This window comes from Cygnus olor, chromosome 2 (assembly GCF_009769625.2).
Source record: "Cygnus olor isolate bCygOlo1 chromosome 2, bCygOlo1.pri.v2, whole genome shotgun sequence".
Lineage (NCBI taxonomy): Eukaryota > Metazoa > Chordata > Aves > Anseriformes > Anatidae > Cygnus > Cygnus olor.
Window position 1 is genome coordinate 74,617,612 of NC_049170.1, and position 24,233 is coordinate 74,641,844.

General features: G+C 36.4%; 1 long non-coding RNA gene across 1 annotated transcript in view; it reads left to right on the plus strand.

The window, feature by feature from the left end:
- The first annotated feature begins 20,751 nt into the window (after positions 1 to 20,751).
- Positions 20,752 to 24,233, plus strand: part of LOC121065791 — a 47,749-nt gene continuing 44,267 nt past the window's right edge. Inside the window, exon 1 of the long non-coding RNA XR_005817311.1 lies at positions 20,752 to 20,864. This is a non-coding gene — a long non-coding RNA (uncharacterized LOC121065791). The remainder of the gene's footprint in view (positions 20,865 to 24,233) is intronic.

Consider the following 24,233-nt stretch of genomic DNA (forward strand, 5'->3'; position numbering starts at 1 on the left):
CTGTTTAATCTATACATAATCTAGTAGCTACACTCTAAATTATCTTTGACCAAAATTAATATCCTATGTAAAGGAAATAATGATAGCTGTTTAATTATTCATTCATTTCAGTTTATTATGAATCATTCTAAAATCTTAGCAGGACATGAAAGATTTCAGCTGAATGAATGCTTACTTATGATAACTGTCAGACCAGTGAGTTTAAACTATGAACATTGTAGAAGATAAATAGTATTTATTTGATATTTTTGATATAAGCTATTTTGAGCCTGAGCAACTGAGTCCTTTTTCAGTATGTTTCCTTCTGCAAAATAATATATATATATATATATATATATATAATTTAAAAAAGTGGTTCAAGTAACAAAGAAAAGTAAGATTATCTTTGATTTATGTCAGGTTATTTGATTGTTTGTTTGGTTTTTGTTGCCTATGACATTTCATTGCATAGTTTTTAAGATCAGAAGAAACAATATGTCTGTCTAATTTGATAGTCCATAGGAGATAGTCACTATTAAAATATATTTGCATCACATCCATAACTTCTGAAAAGCATTCTTTCACTTTGGCAATAATTTAAATTGATACAGAGACTATCAAAATATTTCAGTAATGGGGTGTTCTTGCCACTATTTCTAGACTGGAAAGTAGCTACTTTAAAATTTTGGAGTGGGTTTTGTATTTAGTTTGTTTGTCCTTAAAATGCTTATTATCTTCCTGAAGAGTCATCCTTGGCTAGGTATTTGCTCGTTTCTAAACTTTCACATGGCTGAACTAAACTGATTGAGTTGTTCAGATTTCTGACTGCAGTGTTGGTTAACCTGATTGCAAATCACTATTGCGCCTCTTCTGTAAAGGGATCAATATAGCAATATATCTCTACTTCATAAGTTCTATTCAAGGTTTTCATGTCATATTTTTAAAAGTCCTGAAAAGTGTGTTATCATCAACTATAGAAAGAATGAACAGTGTAAGTTATCGATATTCTGTAAAGTATGTTCTATACTATAAGAGGTTATACCTACATGAATGTCAACTGTGGTGTCAATGACCGCTGTCATTCTTTTGCTGTAGGTAAAAAAGATAATCTGATTTATGTAGAAGATGAAGGCCTAGATAAAAATAAAGAAAATGAACCAACTCAGGACTTTTTCTCTTCTGCTTCCAGAACGTTATATATTAAAGTTCTGATGTATTTTTGTATTTACTGTGAGCTTTTCATATTTCACTCTATATGCTCAACGTACCCCAGTTTTTTCTGGAAAGAGTTAGGACACAAACTCTACTGTGAATAAAGACTCAGCACCTACCTTAAGGTTTGTTGCTTGTGATATTCCAGTAACTCATAAGCAGTAGTAAAATTTACTAACTTACAGCATCATGTGCAATCTGTTACAAGCTCTTAAGATGAAATTACTTTCTGTGCTCATGCATCAGATTTGATTTCGGGCTAATCATTTGTCATACAGGCACACCTGTTTGCCTGCCTTCTGCTTTGAGTGATGAAGAACCATGAGAAGATTAGGAGGAGAGAAGTCATGCACTTAAGAACTAGGAAAAGGATAAGTTTTCTTTGTGTACATGTACATGTACTTATGCATACATGTGTGTGTTTGTTATCCAGGAAATTTGATGAAATTTCTGACTGAAGTGATAAAGTATTTTTTGATGTATTAAAAGTGAGTAGCATCTCGGAATTTTCTCCTCTGATAGTTTTAAAATTTAGCTCTTAGCCATGCCAGTTCTTAAATAAACATACTGAAGTTGACTCCAAGTTACTCAGGGTATGCAGTGCAACAAGGGTAGTGGCTGCTTTATACCATAATACTAATTTATGATAAAGAATCTCTCAGAGATTACAGGAGGTCTGTTTTAGCTTGTCACCATTGTAGTTTGGAAAACATAACAAAACAAGTATTTATTTTCATCATGCTTTATTAATTTTTGAAAAGTTTACATAAGTTTTATGGCAACTCCTTGAAATTAGCATTATATCTGTATTATGAAGAGTACAGAAATATTTTGGTTGACAAATCTAAAGTCAAAATATTCCTAATATTTTTCAGGGTCATGATAATTTTAATTTATTAATTGTGTTTTCTAAGTTGAAAGCTCTGTTTTCTGTTCTTCCAGCCAGTCTTTACATCATATTCACATTCATAATTACAGCCACTGTATAGGGGCAGTATAAGGGATAATTGAACCATGACATGATCTGAAGGGTGGTAAAAAAAATTAAAAAAAAAAGTTTCACCATTTTTGATCATAGCAAAATTAAACTATACATTTATTTTTTGCCCATTCTTCAGTAGATTAAAGGAGGAAGCATTCACACACAGGAAAATGTATTATTAAAACATGGCACGCCCAAATCCTTGTCATATATTTATGACCTTTTTTGTGAAAAATTACAGTAAATATAATGTTACATACTGGAGTATTGAAATATTTTTGTTGTTCCTAGAACAAATCACAGAGTCCCGGGGGGGAAAAAAGTCTTTTGATCTAAAACTGCTGTCAGAAAGACTTTTTTGATAGATGCATATTTTGAAAGAGCATGCTTTGGCCTATTGTCTGCTTCAAAATTCTAGAAACCAATATGTTATTTAACATGAGTAATACTTAGTACTTTTCATGCAAGTGTGAGAAACATGAACATCACTGTGTTAGTTCTCATATACTGCACTATATCAGGGAGACAGTGAAGGTACATAATTTGCCGAGAATCATATGAGCAAGCCCATGGCAGAGCTGGAAATTAAATTTAAATCTCTGTGTGTTGTGCATGTACATTTCTATAAATCCACATAAATTCTGCTATTGATTTCTGTAATTCCACAGTCAGAAGTCTTACCTCTAAAATCCCAGGCCTGTATTTAATAATAAGCAATGTACAAACATTTTATGTATATCAGTAATGTCTTTAAGAATTGAGGAGGAATTAGCATGCAGAAATCTTTCTATAATAACCTACAGCAGACTGATGACTCACAGAAAGATACGAAGACAGCACCAGTGCAGCGAGATGCATGGCATACTGTTCTTCACATCTGTGCTTTTTCCTGCCTTATACTATTCTGTGTCGTCTGAGAAGGCTCTCCAAGGTTTTTCCATAATTCTTGTGCTTGAATTTGGCCCTATATAGTTGAGAAGGATGCTAGTTCAATATATCGTGTATGTAAAACAGCCTTTCAATAAATAGTTATTCTGAATAAAAGGTAGAATCTGATTCAGTGTTTCCTGAGCAATAGAAAACACTCTGAAAGTAGTAACACTCAAAAAGGTCTTTTGCACCAGTTCCTTTATTTCTCCGGCATATAAAGGCTTAGCCTTTGGCTCTCTCATGTGATGCAATGCAGAGAAGTTTATATGGGTTATCTGCTATAATAAAATGCATTGTTTTTATTGTTTTTATAATAGGACTACAGATTCTTACAGTCAGTATTAACAGATCACTGACAATTTACTGAAATGCATTAGTAACCTAGTGAAGTCTGGACAGTAGATTTACTGTGTAATCACAGTCATATAAAAACAGAGCTAAGTTCACATTAAAGTGCATGCTATATTACAACAACACAAGAACTACCAGCCCTTAGAGGAAGTATTTGCAAAGTGCTGGTATAACAGGAGTTTTATCTAGGTGGATGCTATAAGGCACAACTCTTAGAAATATATATTTTTTTCTTTCCAGACAACAAGATTGCTGCATCTACTTCTGTATTATTTGGGCCTAAAATTGTTGCTGGTCCTGTACTGCTATGTAAGGGCAAAAATAATTTCTTGCTGCCATTTATGCTACATTTGGAAGGGAAGAAGGTTCCTTGGGTTCGTTTCTCCCTCTTCTAAGCTATTAGGAGGAAGATGAACTAGACTACAGTCTTCCAGCAAGCAATATGTGGCTCACTTCAGTCAATAAAATAGAACAAAATAGAAATTGCATTCTCCTCTTTGAAACAGATATGACTGAGGCGTGAAACTCTTTACCTGCAATCCAGTAAAAAGAACATAATACTGTGAATTCATAAAAAAGATGTTATCTTTTCATAGTGATGATAATGTAATATTTTCATATTTCCTTTGTTTGGCAAAAGTAAAATTACTTTCTCTGTAACTGGTTCAAAGTGCTTTTACAGAGAGTTTTGTCTGTATGTTGGCTGTTACCTATAAAAAGATGGGGGCAGGTTGTTTTTTCTGCCATCTTTTGTAGTGGAAGTTTACATCCATTGGAAGTTTACATCCATTGACTTTTCCTCATGACACAGAAGTGTGTGAGTTGAGTGGTCTTTCTGTGGCATATAAGTTTACCCATGAGTTTAACCCTGGAAAAGATGCTGATATATAGGTGTTATATAGGAGATTTATTCAGTCTCTGGGATATAAAATGCAGACTGCTGCTTTTGTAGAAAGCAGTTATACACCAGTTCACAAGTTTATCAAACTCCATCTTCAAATTCCCCGCCCAGTCTTCGCCCCATATTCCATGGGGAGATTCACTTTGGGTTTCTGACCTAAATGCGTTAATTGAGATTTTGTATCTTGTGCCTGTGCTACCCCTACCTCCCTTTGTCTTCATTGTCTTTTCCCCTCATTTATGTATTACCAAGAGCTGTACAAAGCTTCCAGATAGAAGGAATGTCTTTTACTAAACTAGCTGAGGTATTGAAACAAAGCATAGGAAAAGTCTGTATACACAATCATTCTTCAGGTTTTCAGAGGAGTATTTTACTCTGTAGATAAGTACTTGGCAACTCTGTACCTTTAGTCATCCACAGCCAGGATATGGCTCAAATGTATTGTAGCACTCTTCTGACCATGTGCTTGCTTTCTTCTTCAAAAAATCAGAGCAGAAAGAGACAGAGTGGTATGTGCCAAGGTATGATTTGCAGATTGGGGCAGGTTGGAAGGATGGAGCTGGGAGGTTGTTGGTGTCGTTAAGTTCTGTAGGCAGTCACGCACCACACAGCCACTTGCCCACTGTCCCCTCTTTCCCCACTGGCACAGTCAAGCAAAAGAGCAAAAGCAAGAAAACTAGTGGGTGAAGATAACAATGGTTTAGTAAATGAAGGAAAGAGGAAGAAGAAAGAAACACATATATGCACATACACACACAAATGCACAAAACCCACCACCAACAAAAAGAGTGATGCACTACCTCCCACAAGTAGACCAATACCCAGCCTGTCTCTGGGAAATGGTGACATTCCACAAAACCTCCTTCTTTCCATTTTTATTGCTGAGCACACCATTATACAGCATGGAATGTACCTTTGATCACTTTGGATCAGCTGCCGGGTTGCATCCCCTCTGTTTCTTGTGCACCCCCAGCCTAGTCACTGGAGGGAAGAAGGTAAGATCTTGATGTTGTACAGGCACTGCTCAGCAGTCCCCAAAACACTGGGGACTGTTTTAACAACACTGTTTTAGCAGCAAATCCAAAAAATAGCACCATACAGACTGCGGTAAAGAAAATTAAGTCTATCTCAGCCAGACCCAGTACAGAGTTATAGTGAACATAAAAATGGTAACAGTCTAGGGCCTTTCAGTATTTCTCTCTATATGGTGAAGATTCGTATCCCAAATGGCCTTCATTTTGCTTTTGTGCTGTTGTGTCAGTAAGGGCTCTGCACTTGGATTGTCTAAATGGCTCTTCACTCTTCCAGTTCAGATTCTTTTATTCTGACCATGAGTGCCCAAGCATTTCAGATGAGGTCTCACTAGTGCCTTTTAAAGGTAGTACTATCACCTATCTGTCTGTACTGTATTAGTATTGATTTACACATTTGAGGGATCTAGTTGTCTTTTTTTTTCTTTTTTTTTTTTTTTTTTTTCCACAGGTCCACTTCACTGGCAATTGTCTAACACCTGGTGTCCTTTCCCTCAGTATTTCTGACTACTCAAGATCCCAGTGAAAAGTCAGGATTCACATTAGTCCTTAATGTACTTCTCCTAAACAAATCATTTCTGAGATATCCCACTCTACCAGTGGTTTTCAGTATTCCAGTCCTTTTCTGCACTCGTGATGCTTCACAACTTTATTCAGGCATCAGGATATTTGGGCCTTTGTTTTACTGGCAAAGTAAAGTAAGGCATTCTTTCATGTAAACCCAGTCTGCTAATAGATCATACGAGCTGCTGGTGTATGAATGGTTGTCTTTGGTCCTTCTGGTATCACAGTTACTTTCTCTGTGCTGAAAATAGAAAATCTAGCGTTTACACAGCATTACAAAAATGCCATGTCTCCACAGTGCTGAGCCTGAATAAATTAATCTTGAGAGACAGACTTACTAGCAAAGGCTCTGTGCCAGGCTAGGCTGTTTGTTCTCAGTTTGGGGCTCAAAATAGTGTCGTGCTCTTTTGTGTTACGTGAATATACTGAGCCCACTTGGAGGTAACTTAGGACTTCTTGCAGTATGCTTCAGTGATCCATATAGACACAGATCCATAGTCAGTCTTGAGGAGATGTGATTTGGAAATAAATACGGAAATAATTGCGGTTATTAAACACTCTTCAAATATGTATTCTCTCTTACTTATTGTAAGAGAAGTGAAGCCACGTCCACACATTTCTAAGAATGGTACATTTGTGAATACTCTGAGATTAAATTCAAGTAAAATAAAACAGTAATGTGGTAAAATCAATGTTTTTGAGAGGTTTTCAGATTATTTTCCTCTCATGAAATCTGCATCAATTTATGTTAGATCATGCTCCTTTATTGTCAGTTTTACAGGATAAATTTCATGTCATTGATAACAGGTTGTCTGTATTTTATTTTATTTTTCTGTAAAATTTACTTCTTTTTTTACTTCTTTTTAACATTAGAGAAGTTTTTGTGCAGGGTAGAAAAACAGGAGCACAGGGAAATAATAGTTTCATTACTTTCTCTTGAAAATATGGGGAGATTAGTATGAAGAGAAGAGCAAAAAGTGAAAATCCACAAGTTGATTTTGAGAGATCAGAACAGGAGATCAAAAAGATGACACTGAATTCTCATAACAGATTTTTTTTTTCTTCCCATTTTTCTGCCAGCTTTCCTGGGTATAATCAATTTATTGGAATAAACACTGTTTTATTTCTGTTTTAGTGCAGTACACGCAAAATCTGAGGGAAAGATTAGGGACTTTTTTTTTTTTTTCTGTTCTTAACTCTCTTGTTCTGATAGGATTAAGTGATAGGATTAAGGCCCTTTCAGACTTTATGCAAGGATTTAGGGACAGAATTATTAGGAAGTTAGAACTTTTGCTTACCTTACTCTCTACCTTACAGTAGAGAGTCTGAACAATTATTGCTCTCTTTTTGCATTACTTTGTCCTTCTGTATTATAGTAGGAACCAATTCCTACTGTAGATGCATTGTAAAGAGAAAAGACTGTATAAAATGTGAGAAAAGTGAAATGCCAGAGATCTTAAAAGTAGGAAATGAACTTTGCAGAAATTAAAAACTTGATCTAAAAGCTGTGAGTATAATTCTTTCTTTACGGAAGTCATATGACCACACGACCAATCTGTCATTAACTCATGGTTACAAAGGGAATTTGTTCCAGTACAAGGAACTAAGAGTTGATCTTTCATCCCTATCCAACAGTTACAAAAAAAAAAATAAAAAATAATAATAATTCATCCTGGAGGGTGATTACCAGAAGCCAATGTATTCATAACATCAGTAATGCTTGTGGGAGATACAATATTATGGTCATTTTCCTCTCTTCTTTTTCAGCAATTTACCAACTCTCCGCTGCTTTTCAAAGCCATATTGCGCATTCCTCTCTTATTCCTCTTTCCATTATCTCTGCATTCTCCTATATTTTAAAAAGGAAGTTTCCACATTAAATTGAGATGCTGTTGTAGTTAAGAAAGAAATTACATTTAAGAGCTTTGATATGTTGTGTAGGATCGGGATTAGCATCATTCTTTTTCTTCCAAGGTGTTAGCTGTTTCCTGTTGGCCTTTGCCAGCAATCCATTGCCCTAGTCTTTTTTCCTGACAGTTGTACTGTGTGGATGTTATTTGAAGAGACAGAAACAAATATATATGAAGTATTTTAGCATCCAGCTATTACCAGGAGGCCCTTCTAAAGCATTTGTATAATACTTTGTAATCTGTTCTTGTATCATAGAATCTAAGCTTATAAGTGTTACGCAAGCTGAGCATTACTCAAAGAGGTAACAGTGCATAGGTGTTTGCCTGTTTTTGCATATGCAAGCTACCCATGCAAAGCAAAGTCTTTTACAGTTCCTAACACCAAAGTATTCAAAAATATATATATAAACCAAAACACCCTGTTGCCCATTTGGTAGTTTTAAGTATGCTTATCCATTTCAACCAAAAATTCAAAAAAAAAAAAAAAAAAGGTGTCAAAGGAGAATGTCCTTTTTCTTTAAATTGAAACATTTTTTACATTGCTAAAAGCAAATCAGACGATAAGGATATATGGATAAATGCATTATTCTTAAAAAGAAAATATTGAGTCTAATAACTGGCTAAGACTTTGTTCTGTGTAAAACTTTGTTAAGAGGTGATGGAAAGGAAATAAAATATGGGCAAGGTCTAATGTCTGCTTTGATAAAGGTAGTTAAAAATAAGAAACTATTTCTATGGTATTGAAATGTCATATATTTCAACAATTGCTGAAGCAGAGGCATTTACACTAAAGTGATTCTTAAGGAGCACCCCCTCCCTCCCTGAGTGATAATTTGGGATGCAACAATAAAGACATTTTAGTTCCTCTAACACCTCTAATGCTTTAATTTGATTTGAAACTATTCAACTTTCAAAGTCTCTTTGAGTGTCATAGTTGCAGGATCATATTGTTGATTTCTCTTTACTTTCTGTTCAGTGGGCAAATAACTATAACTTGATGAAGTGTGAAGATTTCCAAGTGACTGAAAAGTAACTATTTAGCAATTCATTGCATCTCCTTAGGGAAACCAGTGTGATGACATGCCTATGACAATGTTACTTTTTTTTTTTTTTTTTTTTTTTTTAATGTTAAGGTTAAGATTTTCAGAATTAGATTAACCTTGCTCAGAGAGAAGGAGTTTCCAAAGGGATAATCAGTTTGGTCCTGAACTGTATAGCAGTTTTGCAATTTTTTTCTCCAAGTATGCTTTTTTTTTTTTTTCTGAGTTTAATTACAATGATTTTTTTATTAAGTTCATTGCCCTAGAGATTACTCTAGTATGCTATTTAAATTATTAACAGTTTGCTAATGCAGTCATGGGAAAACTACAGTCTGACAGAATAAAAAAATCCCCAAGATTGTGAAGACTTGGTGGGAAAGGTTCATGGAGTAGTGGACAGAATAACTGAAAACGCCTAAAGTCCAAAAAGAAAAATCTATGCTTCATTTTCTATGAGTCTGAACTACTTGATTAACTAGTAGGTTTTATTTCGCATTTTCTATTTTATGCTTTAAATTGGTGGGTACAGATTATCATGGCAATGGTATCTTCCATGACTTACAGATTTTCTGTATAAATCGCATCATTCTTTTCAATACCATTGCATGCACATTAACAGATTAGTGCTGACAAGTAGCAGAAGTCTCTGATAGAACAGTCAAAATCAGTGTAGTTAGGGACATAAGATTTAAATGCTTCCTAAAATCCTTGGTGACGATTCATAGGTTGTTGAAAGATACATATCCAAATTCTTACCTATTTGCGTTATGTTAATGGACCAGGCACAACCCTGACTAACTGATACGAATTTGCAACTTCTCTTGGACACAGAAGAATTTTCTTGCCTCTAGTGGGAGGAATTTGCTGAGGCTGGTTTGGGGTTTAACATGTTCTGTTATCGCACCATGTATCAACTTCATTACAACTTATATGAATTAAACAATAAAAGCCAAACTTGTGTATCGATGAACTGCTAATAAGGCAATAACTTGGAAAATAAACTTGCTTTCTCATCAAAGTTTGTGATCCTTAGAATTTTTAAATGAGTTGTTCTGCTCAGTGCTTGAAGAAGGCTCATTAATGCTGACATTTTCATCCTCTGAAGATTTTTGAAATCAGTTTGTAAATATTAATATTCTTTAAAATTAAATTGGAGACAGCAGCTTTAAATGTATGAAAGAAACTCATATTAGGTTGCAGACTTACCAGAAGCCCTAAATATGAGGTGACATGGCGTGTTCATATGGGAGCAGTGTAAAGCCTTAGCTGTCACTTGAAATGCCCATACAAATCATGACTTGACCCTTACAAATCAGATTCACACCTTCCTTTTCATAACCATAATTGCCACTCTGAAGTTAACTTCATCCTTAACCTCTGATATTTCCTGTCACTTCTTTTGCTGGGAATGTGGAATGCAAATTTTGAAATACAAATGAGCATAATGGAAAGTTGCTCAAAGTATTGAATTTATTCTCTGCAATCACATTCTGAAAAGATAGTTTTACTGACCTTGAGAAATGCAAGTGAAAATTTGTTTCCACATAAATTGAACTTGTATTTTCTAGGAACCTTTAGATAAACCTTATGAGCCTTTGAGAATTTATTTGATGGGCATAGCTTGCTCATTCTTGAGATTTATCGTCTGGCTGAAGTACATTGAAGTGGTCCTACAGCTTTGTGTGGCAGAGAAAAGTCAATTACAGTCTTGAATTATTAGTGGTTAGAAATCAGTAAGTTCTGAAATAAATTCAGAGACCTCCAAATTAATAACTCCTTATGGCAGAGCCAGCAATTCTCAGCAAATACATGTGTCTAAATCGATATCATTAGGAGCTCACATTGCTTTTGTCATGACTGTGGCTAAGTTATGAAGATTTAAAAAAAAAAAAAAAGGATACTAATTAAACACAGCTCAAATATATACCTTTCTGGGAAACCTACTTGGTTTTCCATAAGGAGCTTGAGTATACTTTTGGCATCTAGGTAAGTGTATCCTAGAGAATTGATAAACTGATATCCTTGGTACAGAAATTGAGTCCTAGGTACTGTGCAGCCAGAGACAACCTAGCATCAGACAAACTGTTACGTGTGCACAAAGCAGTGCAGTGCAGTTCTTCACAGATCTGTTACTTTGGGCACCAGAATCCCAGTAGACCAAAGACGTAATAGTGCCTCTTTAGTTCACTGGACCTGTCACACAGCTGCAAATTGTATGACAGCACTGATTTGAGTCCCGGAGCAAGCTTACAGAATCACAGAATCGTCTCGGTTGGAAGAGACCTCCAAGATCACCTAGTCTAACCTCTGACCTAACACTAACAAGTCCTCCACTAAACCATATCACTAAGCTCTACATCTAAACGTCTTCTAAAGACCTCCAGGGATGGTAACTCAACCACTTCCCTGGGCAGTCCATTCCAATGCCTAACAACCCTCTCAGTAAAGAAGTTCTTCCTAATATCCAACCTAAACCTCCCCTGATGCAACTTTAGCCCATTCCCCCTTGTCCTGTCACCAGGCATGTGGGAGAATAGACCAACCCCCACCTCGCTACAGCCTCCTTTAAGGTACCTGTACAGTGTGATAAGGTCACCCCTGAGCCTCCTCTTTTCCAGACTGAACAATCCCAGCTCCCTCAGCTGCTCCTCGTAAGACTTGTTCTCCAGACCCCTCACCAGCTTTGTTGCCCTTCTCTGGACTCTCTCGAGCACCTCCATGTCCTTCTTGTAGCGAGGGGCCCAAAACTGAACACAGTACTTGAGGTGCAGCCTCACCGGAGCCAAGTACAGGGGGACAATCACTTCCCTAGCCCTGCTGGCCACACTGTTTCTTATACAAGCCAGCATGCTGTTGGCCTTCTTGGCCACCAGAGCACACTGCTGGCTCATATTCAGCTGACTATCAACCAATACTCCCAGGTCCTTCTCTGCCAGGCGGCTTTCCAACCACTCATCTCCCAGCCTGTAGCGCTGCTTGGGGTTGTTGCGCCCCAGGTGCAGGACCCGGCACTTGGCCTTGTTGAACTTCATACAGTTGACCTCAGCCCATTGGTCCAGCCTATCCAGATCCTCCTGCAGAGCCTTCCTACCCTTGAGCAGATCGACACACGCACCTAACTTGGTGTCGTCTGCAAACTTACTGAGGGTGCACTTGATCCCCTCGTCCAGATCATCGATAAAGATAATGACGAGAACTGGCCCTAGTACTGAGCCCTGGAGGACTCCATTAGTGACTGGCCTCCAACTGGATTTAACTCCATTAACCATGACTGTGGTTAACTACAAGCTAGATTGTTTTTATTTCTAAAATGGGGTACGCAATGGTGAGGTAGGCGCAGCTTTGTTCTGCACTATCATGTGATCAGGAGCAACCCTTAGTGGAGGGCGCTTCAACTTCCTTAGTCTTGCTGTAAATTGACATAATGCAGTTAATGCATCTTTACTGGTTAGGAGGGTTTTGGATCCATGCTCTTTGTAAGAAGTTTGTTTTCTTGGCACGTTCTGTCTTAGTGCTCTTGCTACTAAGAGAAAACCGATAATTTTGTGATCAATCATTATAACAAATGTTTCTTCTGAAAGTCGCTCATGAGCCACATATCTAGCGAGAGTGAATTACTATGACTTTATTCAGAGGAACTGCATCTCTACAAATTAAAATAAAGTAATACAGAAATAAATGCTCAGGAAAGTACCAAATTACATAATTTTATGCTGTAGTTGCATTTGTATAAAGCTGTTCAGCTTTCCAGAAAGCTTAAGTAATTTGAAATCGTTTATGTGAAAGTTCTGTTTTGTAGTTGTATCTTGTAAATTAGGAATCATTCCATTTATTTTTGTGAATTTCTTGAGGTTTTAACTGGATCAAACAGGAAAAAAAATATTGACCCTGATATTTTAAGCTGGATTCAAGAGTGCTGTATGCCTTCAAGTAATTTGTTCTTAATTTTAAAAGTACATGCTACATATTTCTGTAAACTTATAAAAAAACATTACACAGTACTTGAAAACTAGCTCCTGTTAGATATCCATGGGGAAAAAGATGGGCTCTGTTATGCGTTTCATCTGAGATTTGTCCAGAATTTCTTTTTACAAGAAGGGAATTTAATTTTCAGAGATATAGCTGTATCAAATAACGTGTTATCTCAATTCTTTGCTCATTTTCCTACAGATTTTATCCTTACAGTTCTTCCCATAAATGTAAAAGTTTTTAATCCTGAAATGGCAGTATGCGTTTTGTGATAATATGGTGATGCCATTTCAAATGCAGTGTATTTTTTTTTCATGAAATGCTTGAAAATTCATGATTGTGCACATCCTCTCATGTGCTGGAGTATTTCACATGAACTATACACACAATGAACTATGCCATCATCCATTTGTGGCACTAAGGGACATGGTTTAGTGATGGGACTCAGTATATCAGGTTGATGGTTGAACTTGATAATCTTGAAGGTCTTTTCCAGTCTAGATGATTCTATGATTATTATGATACATTAATATTTAGAGAAATGTTATTTTTGGCTGAATTAATGAGTGTTTTTTTTTTTTAAGGTCTTTTGGATAAATAATATGAAGAGAGGCATGGGGGACTTCTGGCCCTTAAAAAAACACATCCTACCTTCATTTCCTGTTTTACTGTCATTTATCCAGGGAGATGCACAATATTTTTCTCTTACAAGATTCATTCCTAAACACTTCCTAAACACTTTTTTTTTTTTTTCCCTAAGAAAGTCATCCCTTTAATGAGTCTGCAAGGCCTGTGTGTCCTTTTGCTTAACTGCACATATAGACCATATGCCTCTGTTTAACCAGTCAGCTATAAGGCCACCTTTTCTAGTTGACAGGCATGGTGTAAGTAAGCCTTTAAGGGCCCAAGGTCTCTTTCCTATGCCACCCTCAAAAACACTGGTGTCCTTGCTCCCAGTGCTTTTGTTCATGAGATATGACAGAAGAAAAATCAGAGATTCTACTGAGAAAAGTGGAAAACTGAAGGTTGGAAATTTGTCGCTTTTTTCCATTTCCTAACACAAGAAAAAGAAGTAGTTTTGGAAGACACTGAAGGATTATCAAGAGAATCTTTTTTTCAGATGCTATGAAAACATGGAGGAAAAAAAATCAAGTACATTGTATGAACGGAACAGTGTTTAGTGGAGGGAAGCATATGTGTTTATGTGTATGTGCATGTGTGTGTGCATGTAGGAGGAATACTTTCCTTTTCATGCTGCATTTCTGGCTAGCAACATTCTACCTGTGTTTGCAGACGTGATTCTGTATGTACTTTGCATCTGTCAGGAGTGGAAGCTTTGCAGTACACATATCTACCACATACAAGATATTTCTTGCTTTCAGTCTTGGTGTCTTGGTGCTTCTGACACAAGAGGAAATATGTTAATATTGTAGCTGTACAATAAAATCCTATTTGTTACAAATGCTGATGTTCAAAAAAAAAAAAAAAAAGTACAATAGTTTTGTAAAGTCCACAGAAAGGTTTTCTAGTAGAACCTTCTCTGAGCTGTGGCCAGACTTTAAAATGTGGTTTTGCAAAACAGTATCAATTCAAGATTGAATTTTAAAATTATAATCTTCTGTAAATACCAAAAACCTGCTGTATTGACAATACCATGCTGCTTCCATCTGGAAACTCTCTTTTTTTATCATTTAAAAGGTGAAGACAAATTCAATTTTACAACCAGCTTGTTCTGCTCTTTTGTTTTTGAAGTCTCAAGGTGCTAATTAGCAGTGCTCTGTGTGCTTTCATATACAATGACTGAGACAAGCAACGACCTCTTCATCCACAAAAGTATCTGTATTTTATATTCCTTCTTCATAGCACGTCTTTACACTTTATTTCATGTTATTGAGCATGAAAGGTTAATTACATTTTTTGAAATTTTCAAAGCAGTACCTTCCATTAGGATTTATTATCTTCCCAAGCAAATCAACACCAACAATAATTTCTATGTGCAGTCACAAAGGGCAGCTTTGTGATAGTTAGGCAAATATTCTGCTTAACTTTGAGAAGTCAAGGCCAGTTCTAATTTAAATGCAGGATGAATGATATGAGTTAGCTCTTCACAGGTAGAAAAGTACAATGAGGTTTAAAACAAACAGAACCCAACTTTAGGGTTTATTACAGTACCAGATTCTGCTGGAATGAGAAGGTGTAAATGCAGAACAAATCCAGCTAATTAGATAGGTAAATTCTGGATTTACTCTGCCAGTACTGTCAGCTGGTTTTGACTCTGGGTTCCTTCATTATTATGTGTCCTTGGTGATGTGATTTTCTAAAACACTCTGATAAGAGCCTTTGGCTCAGCATGCTCTGTGCATATTTAAGGAACCTACAATTATATTTCTAAAAATGGAATCCTCACAATTCAGTACTGTGAAGTTTGTTTCTTTAGTGAATTTCACCTGGCAGCTTTCTGGCAAAAATGAAATAGAGAAAATCACAGCTGAGATGTGACTGGTGATAACTGAATTCTGTACTGGATTAACATACATACTATACATAAATGTAGACTGTTTTTAAAATGATCAACATTGTCATAATCCTGGTGCTTAAATAGTTCAATGAGAATTAACTAGTTCAAATCCTTTCTGCTCATGGTCTATCACAATTTCCAAGTGATATCCAGCAGAAACGTGTCCTCACACTTCCTAGAATCCCCTTGAATCCCCTTGGAGATACACATATCTTTGTTGTGCTCCCGATCTCATCCATCATAACCTCAGAATTTTTGCACCATCTTTTTTTTTTTTCTTTTTTCTAATATATTAACAATACTAGCAACCTGCTAGTAAAATCTTAAAAAGCTGTGTCCCTTTCCCTCTTCAACTCACACGACTATGCTCATAAAAAAACCTCAGCCAGAATCAGAGGCTTCAGACAAAAAATAGCCAAAAGTCGTCAGAGACACAGCATCCTTCTCACCAGTCTTCCTTCTAGACTTAGAAGAGAGAAAGCATAAACCCAGAAACAAATTAATGTGTATGGATGAGAGGACAAGTGTGAGGTTAGTGCTGTACTTAAAAGCATTCAAGTGTTCTTGCTGTATTAGATATGACAAAATGGTGTGAAAAAATAGCTGCATGGAAGAAAGCTCAGCTGTTAGAGTAACGTTCTGCAACAATAGTGCTTTTTTTCTAAGAATCTCATCAAAGATTATATCCATTACAGCAGTCTAAACCTTTGTTTGAAACTCTCAAATTACACAAGATAAGAATATTCTCTTGTGTTGAAAAAGGCTATCTATATGAAAAAGAACATCACTGGCCACGATTGCCCTGGAAGTCATCCCTTTAATGATAAATTATTGAAAAATTTGCTTGCACCCCTTCCTCCTCCTGTGACATAAAAAGGATGTATAAATATCCTTTACAGGTATAGTAAAATATATATGTAAAGATATATAAATATCCTTTACTATATACTTCATATTTATATATAAATATAAAGTTCTTAATGACTTTTCTTCATACTGGGAGCATTGCCTCTTAATCTTGCTTTTGCTTTCTTCAGCAGGCAGAAAAGAATCATGAAACCTAGGTTGCATGTCAGCATGTTATCCAATTCCCTGTCTCTTTTCCTTTTTTCTTTCTTCCTTATGGAAGGTCGGCAAAGCTGTGTGATATCATTTCCATTTACTCTTGTGCTTTCAGTAGGCAAGAATTCTAACTTAAACAAAAGGAAGCACAGAGTGAATGGAAAATCACATATAGTACCTTGCTGAGAAACCACTGAGTGTCTTTATATCATGCTGATGGAACAACAGCCATAACATTCAGAATGAGTAGCTTAGACATCTGAAGCTCTTACAGTTGTTTAAAGATAACAATTATATATCCATCTGTGCTACAGAATGCAACTTGTGCGTCAGCCTCTTCTGATTTCATTTTTCACTTCTGCTGGAGAATCTCCAGCAATAATAATAATGAATAATAATAAATCATAAGAAGTAAAAAAAAAGGTTCTCTTTAATGGAAGAAACAAAGAGTTGGAAGAGAATAAATACATTTTAGAGAGAATTAAATAGAGAGGGCATTTGCTACTCAGGGATAGCTTTCACAAGCTTCATGCCTTCAGGAATTCCTTCTCCTCAGGAAGTCAGTACGTGAGGAATTCAGTGATGGACATAGCTGCTTCTGACTTACAAAAAAAATAAAAATAAAAAATGGCATGAGTGTTTTTTCCCCATTATGTTACAATGATGCAGTAAGAAATACTTTAAAAATGCATTCATACAATTCAGCCATAATGTCTTTGTGGTGTGGCTAGATTCTTTCAAAGTGTGAGAATTTTTTTTTTAGCATATATTTTTATAGCATATATTAAACAATGTAAACTACAATCCTGTCAATGATATTCACTAGTAGTACAAGCATGATATTGCTAGTGGAACAAAGTTCAGTAAAGGTTGTTAGTTATGTTGAGTCTGGAAAGGCAGGAATGAAACCAGGTATAAGTAGCTGGATATCAAAAATAAGATAAAAAAATAGAAAATTATTCCCTGACAGGAATAATTGAAAGATATTAGATCATTTGCCACAGGTGCCTGCAGCAAAAGTATTCAAAAATAAAATAAAATTATTTTCCAGCTCTGTCTAGCAGTGTTCCACTACATTTTTATTATTAGAAATCTGTAACCATATAATCTTTCATTGTCATTTGCTCAGTCTACTTCACTCTATTCTGTGGAGCAAGGCCTTTCTGTGGTGTTACCAACCACTTTTGGCCACAGTCACTCATGATCTATAAGGCTGTGTTATTTTCCATCAGCAGTTCAGCTTCTGCATTTTTTTCTGCAGCATTTTATGCTCTGGTGTTACACAGTTTAGTTAACATTGACCTTTTTTCTCTTGATAGTTACTTACTTGCATGCTCATTGCATAGTTGGACATGTTGCTACTGTCTACAAAAATGAAAAGTCAATTCACTACCAAAACACCTGTAGTTTTCCTTCAAAAACCTTGCTTTTTGTGGCATTCTTGAAGACCCAATACATATCATTTAGTAAGAACCTTTGTTGACAACTATACCCTTGGAACGGAACACTTTTTAGTTTTTTTTTTTTTCTTTTTTTTTTTTTCCAGTACTTGTTCTCCTACTAGAACAAATAAAGGGAAATGGGTACTCGGGAAAGATGAAGCCATAGATATTACTCAATACATTCTGACTCCACTACCACAGAAAATAAGCTGAACCACAAACACAGTGTATGTTGCTGAACAAGAACATATATGTTTTATACTTTAGCTTTATCGTATTATACTTTGGAAACAGGAACCACTTTTTTTTCATTTTACAAATTCATCGTTATTAAGATAAATCTTTTAAAAGTCTCTGTTTGTACCAGCAAGCAGAACATTGCCAAGAGAAATTTCCTTTATATAGTTTGTATTTTCTTCCAGGCGAATACAAACAATAAATTTCTTGCAAAGAATAAATTCCAGGTGTAGTTGTATAAAGTCTATTTAAGGAAACTTCATTCTAGAACAACAAATTTTGGAGGCCTGGGTACTGACGAAATTATATTGATGTGATGAGTGACAAGAGAAAGATAGGAATTGCATGTCTGACAAGAAAGAAATGTAGGTTGCAAATGTTTGATAGGGCATCATTTTCAATGATCATAGTGAAGAGGATGCACAGAAGTGAATTCTTGCCTATACAAATCCTGTATGGCACCAGGCAAAACAATTGTCCTCTTGGAAAGACTAAATTACAGGATTTATTACTAGTATAATCAATAACTGCATGTTGTTTGAGAAAAAAAAAAAAAAGTAAAGATTGGGAAGTGTTGTTTATAAACACAAATGCTTGTAAATGTAATGCTTTGTAAATAAGGAATGTATGGTTATTGTAAATAGCATCATATTTTTATTGTGATAGAATAATGTGGCTTTGCATAGCTAAGAGGAAAAGGAGGTGAGTATTTCGCAGCCCCCCTCCCCCTCCCAATAGTCCCCATCCATTTATTTGTATTTCTACTGGAGAGAGCTGTTTTCATATGGAGTGAAATGACTATTGTCATGAAACAACATTGTACTTTTAAAAACTGTCATTTAGATAGATTCATACTTCTTGCTGTGCAAAAATGGCTCAGCAGTGTCATTTCAGGACAGTGTGTACTAAGGGCTGTGTGGATTCACATCAACCCTTATGGAGCAGAAAAGACTTTATGGCTGCAAACATCTACTATACTGTAGAGATTCGCTCAGTGTCTAGCCAGTGTCATTAGTCAGTTCACAAAGAGAAGACAGAGCCTGGGCCCGGTATCCTGCTGGTTCCTAATTTTGAAGTTACTGAGCAACCTGAGAAAAGGATTATTTGTGCAATGGTGTCATCTGTTGAAAATAAGGCTGTGAGAGACTATTTTCCAGCCAATTTGGAGGTTAAGCAAAATTTAGCCTACAGAAGGGTTTTTTGATGACCTGAAGAAGGAAAAAATTACTCTGAACAGAAGAATGGTCCAGGTGATCAGGTCAATATTAAAGTGTGCTCTCAGAGTCTAACTAGCCATGTATTTCAGCCGTCTCATTCTTAGAGGGGCTAAGCTAAGGACCCTGTCTATCCATTGAAATCTGAGGATCAGATCAGATTGATTTGATCAAATTGATTGTTTCAAATCCTGACACAATGGGAGGGGATGAAATTAGATTTCTCAATTATCAGTTGCAAAGAGAAAATGTCATATGTCTTTAAAATATTTGCATGAGGAATGAGTATATAGTTTGGCTAATGTGAGCTGTGGGTTTTGTTTTACTTTGCTTCTGTATTGTTTTCCCCTGTGGTTCAGATGTTTTACAAAGGGGCATTGAATGAATAACAGAAGTATTCACCTACAATTCTTTGTGAAACTCACTACATCCATTCTCTAAATCAGAAAATACCATTGTTTTTCAAAACAACTTCTGTAGAAAACATGGAATCTTTTAAAGTTTTGGATCTGGGGGCCTTTTTGGACTGCTTTCATACCATGATAGGGAGAAAATACATGTGTAGGTCCTCTAGTTCTGAAAAAATGCTGACTGCAATTTTCACTTGATATGTCAAACAGAGTACTGTGCTATGTGACAATGCTAAAACACCTTTAGCTGGAGATACAGGATGGCAAGCATAAGTAACATTAGATGATAGTATTGGGTATCAAGTAAGTCAGTGACAATTTTGAACATAGACAAGTTGTATATCAGACAGAAGTCAACTATGTGGACTTTCTACTTTTGTCATTCTCAGAATTCCTTCACTTCTCTCTGGGTGAGTTTCTAATGGGTTAACATGTAAATTTATTTTAATGTCTTTATTTATTCATTTTTCCTCCTGAAATAATTTGATCCTTTTATCAGATGCACTTTGTGAAAAGCTGATGAGGTAGAAAAGTTCATAGCAAAGCAAAATAAGTTATTTTGGTTTTGCTCGAAATTTAGAAATTTAACTTGCAAAGAACCTATAAATGTCCTCAAAAATGTGAAATTCTTTTTTCAGTGATTTATGGAAAAGATTCACAAAGCAATAAGGTCTCATTGCAATTTTCAGTAGTGAAGAAAAGGAAAGATGACTGAAGACTTATTTGGTTAACCTAAATGGAGAAAATAAATATGTTGTGCGCTCAGAAGGCTTGAAATAGAGAACACTGGAAAGGAAAGGGAAGAGAAGGAAAAAGGAAAGGGAAGGAAAAAGAAAAGGGAAGGAAAGGACCATAACCTTTAAGGATTCAAAGCAGTAATGGCTTTAATGTCACAGCTACAAAACAATAGGGTAATAACAAATGGGCATATTGGGGAAGAAAAGTCTCTTTTGTTTTTCCCTTTGTATTGTTTGACCTTGATTCGTTTCACTTACCTTTGCAGCCTGAGAATTTGGTCTGGAACAAAGTGCACACATGCACAGAGTGAATTCTGGCCAGCTCCATTGATCAGTGTGTGATGAGGAGTGGGGGAGGAAGACACAGATCAGGAGGTGCGTATGTTGGGGGCAAAACCTGGAGTGCTTCATTTTGATGTTTCAGCTTGCTGTTTCAAAACAAAGCCTCCAACCCAAACAAAAACCTTCAATTCATTAGCTCTGGTACAGAATGTTTACTCTGACTGAGAATTATGTTTTGATGGAATAGGGAGGATGTCTTTTTTGTAAGGAAACAGATTTTTTTTATTTATGTGTTTGCCCTCAATGCTGTTTTTTTTTTTTTTTTTTTTCAGTGTTTCTTAGTGCAGCAGCCAGCTCAATACAACCAGTTATTTGCACAGTTCTGCCTTCAGAAGTGATTTTACAGGCAGAACTATGCAAATCCTAATGCTAAATGCCTCTTCCTTACCTAAATGGCAGTTTAGTTATTCTTAGTAAATTGTATCATTTACTGTAGATGTAAATTAATGTAAATACATCACTAAATGTTGCAGAAGTTTACTGCAACTAAAGGTGTCATCTGGTGTATTGTGGCCTTCAGACGAGGTGCAAAATGTGAGGTACAAAAGTAGCATTTTATTACATTATCCTTAATAAGACAGGAAAATACAAAACTGGCCTGGGCAGCAATGTTAAAAATAAAAGGTGGCACCTGAAACTTAGCTTGATCAAGGCCTTTATATGAATAAGGATATGGAGTATCCTTTTGCTCAGTTATAAAGTACAGCACAAAGGTAGCTAGCTAACTAGATTCATCATTATTCTGGCAAAAAATAATAATAATAATAATTCAGAATGAATATTATTCTGGCAAAAAATAATAATAATAATAATTCAGAATGAATGTGTGCCATAAACTCTTTCCTGCTAAATTATCTATAAAACAATATTAAATGTGGTTTTGTTTGTGGCACCAGAACAGTAGTTTTCAGAGCAAGTTATGTCTGCATGAATGAAATGTTCAGCTTGAAGTTTGAGGCATGAGGGAAAGCCTTGCTTGGCTTCAGGCTGTCATCTCTGTAATTGTTGAAACTACAGATTTCTATGAAACATCATACAATCATACAGACAAAAACCTTAGGAATTTCAAGCTGGCAGTTTTGTGCACCAGAGAGATGCTATTGAAGACTGGTGCCCTAAGAAAATTTCCACAAAGAGTAACCTCAGCATGCTAATTCTGATTTTGGATGATTTAGGATGGGGATAAAAAAAATAATCAAAACAGAGGGAATCAAGAAGATGATTTATACTGTTGGTAGTCAGTGTGACTGCACAGTTAATTGGCTGGACCACTGCTAGTCCAGCCTAGTGCTGAACTCAAAGCAGTGAGGAATCACTGGTTCTGTTTTTCCCCATCTGGCTGACTCTGGATTTGTCCATCTTCCAAGACGCGATCTGCCAGCTGCTACCTCCACTTTCATGTTGTCTATTACAGTGCCTTTTGAGTGATGCCCCAGCATTGCTGGCTGGTAGATGGAAGAGAAAGGAGTGAGGCAGTGACGCAGCCCTTCCCTTTATCCTGTAGTTGTTGTGTCCTGAGAGAATAGGGAAGAACCAGGTTTCTTTCTTGCACTTTTCTAGTTCTAAATACATCTTTCCAGGCAACATCTGTCTTCACAACAAAATGATGATTGAAGTCCAGAGATAACACATGCTGCACTGAAATATTCTCAAAATTGAGATTTTCTTTGGTGTTTTTTAATGGCATTAAAACAGGTGTTATGATTAGTTGTCTCTAGGTGCCTCATGAATATTGTTGTAAAGGACAAAATTTCCTCTAAAGGAGATTAGAAAATAGAATAGTTTTAGGATTTATACTTCATACATTTTTCATATGCACTTCCTTTTAGTGCTTTTAGCAATCTTTAAGTGGCTTTATATTGTTGCATATTGTCTAATGCAAGTTGCATATTGTCTAAATTCAATGTAAAAAAATGGAAATCAAAGATGGGGAGAAAATCAAGCCACGTATTTTAAATATGTGATATGAATTAAACTAATAAAAATGCCATATCACAGACTCATAGTATCATAGAACAGTTAAGGCTGGAAGGGACCTCTGGAGGTCATCTATTCCGATCCCGCCACTCAAGCAGGGATGCCTACAGCAGGCTGCAAAGGACCATGTCCAGATGGCCTTTGAAGTTCTCCATTGAGGAAGAGTCCACAGCTTCTCAGGGCAACCTGTGCCAGTGCTCCATCACCCTCACAGTAAAAAGGATTTCCTGAAGTTCAGAGTGAACTGCCTGTGTTCCAGTTTGCACCCAGTGCCTCTTGTCCTGGCATCAGGCACCACTGAAAAGAGACTGGCTCCATCTTCTTTGCACCCTCCCTTCAGGGATTTACACTCATTGATGAGATCGCCCCTGAGCCTCCTCTTCTCCACACTGAACAGTCCCAGGTCCCTCAGTCTTTCTTCATAGGAGAGATGCTCCAATCTCTTGATGGTAGCGCTCTTTTGGACTCATTCCAATATGTCCATGTCTCTCTTGTACTGGGGGACCCAGACCTGGACACTGTATTCCACCACTCCACCACTGTACTCCACTGCAGCCTCACCAATGCTGCTTCATATCTCATGAAAACAAAGTATGTCCGTTATGTGAAAATAAGATAATAAATAAATCAGTCAACCTGCTGAAAGATTTGATTTGACAAAGGCTGTAAAGTGGGGATAAGTCTGAAAATACATTGGAAATGGACCAGTTCAAGGTCTGTGAAATTTTACTAACTTGCTCATGCTAGAAAGTTAAATCTTAGTTGTTATCAGAAAAAAAAGAGGAGTATGTATACCACTCTGCTCATAACATACAATATTTTAGCATGCTTAAAATCACCACCATTTTAATCCCAACTTTCTGTGAGAAGTGGATCCTCAAATGATCAGCAAAGATTACGATGTGTTTAATAATAAACAGCCTCCCTTCTGTCCCACCCAAACACACCCAAGTTTGGGGAAGAATGAAATTCAGAAGACTATTTCTATGCAACATGAAATTTACTTTTCTCCTGAAAGGTAGGCCAGTTGCATTAAGATGATTATTCATCTCATATGTGGTGATGTATGCAATGTTTCATCCCACTCGATGATTGCACAGTCTTTTTTGTTTCGCTGGTTTACAAAAGGACATGGTTGCAGGGAGTCATTTCCCAGGGCAGCTGGTGTGAGTCTCAGTGCTCAGCATGGGTCTGCTGCCAGTATACTTTGTCTCATCCATGACTCCCACAATGTCTTGAGGAAACCATTTGCTGTGCAGCTAAATTCCTGTTCCACAGCTGTTTAGATAACTTTGGCACATTTATCTGTTTACTAACTCCCAGCTGGATCAATTTGAGATATTGTGGGAGTGTGTCCCTCCCTCACCCACCCACAGCATGCCAGTTATCTGTTTTTACTTTATTTGGAAAAGTATTTGCTGCATC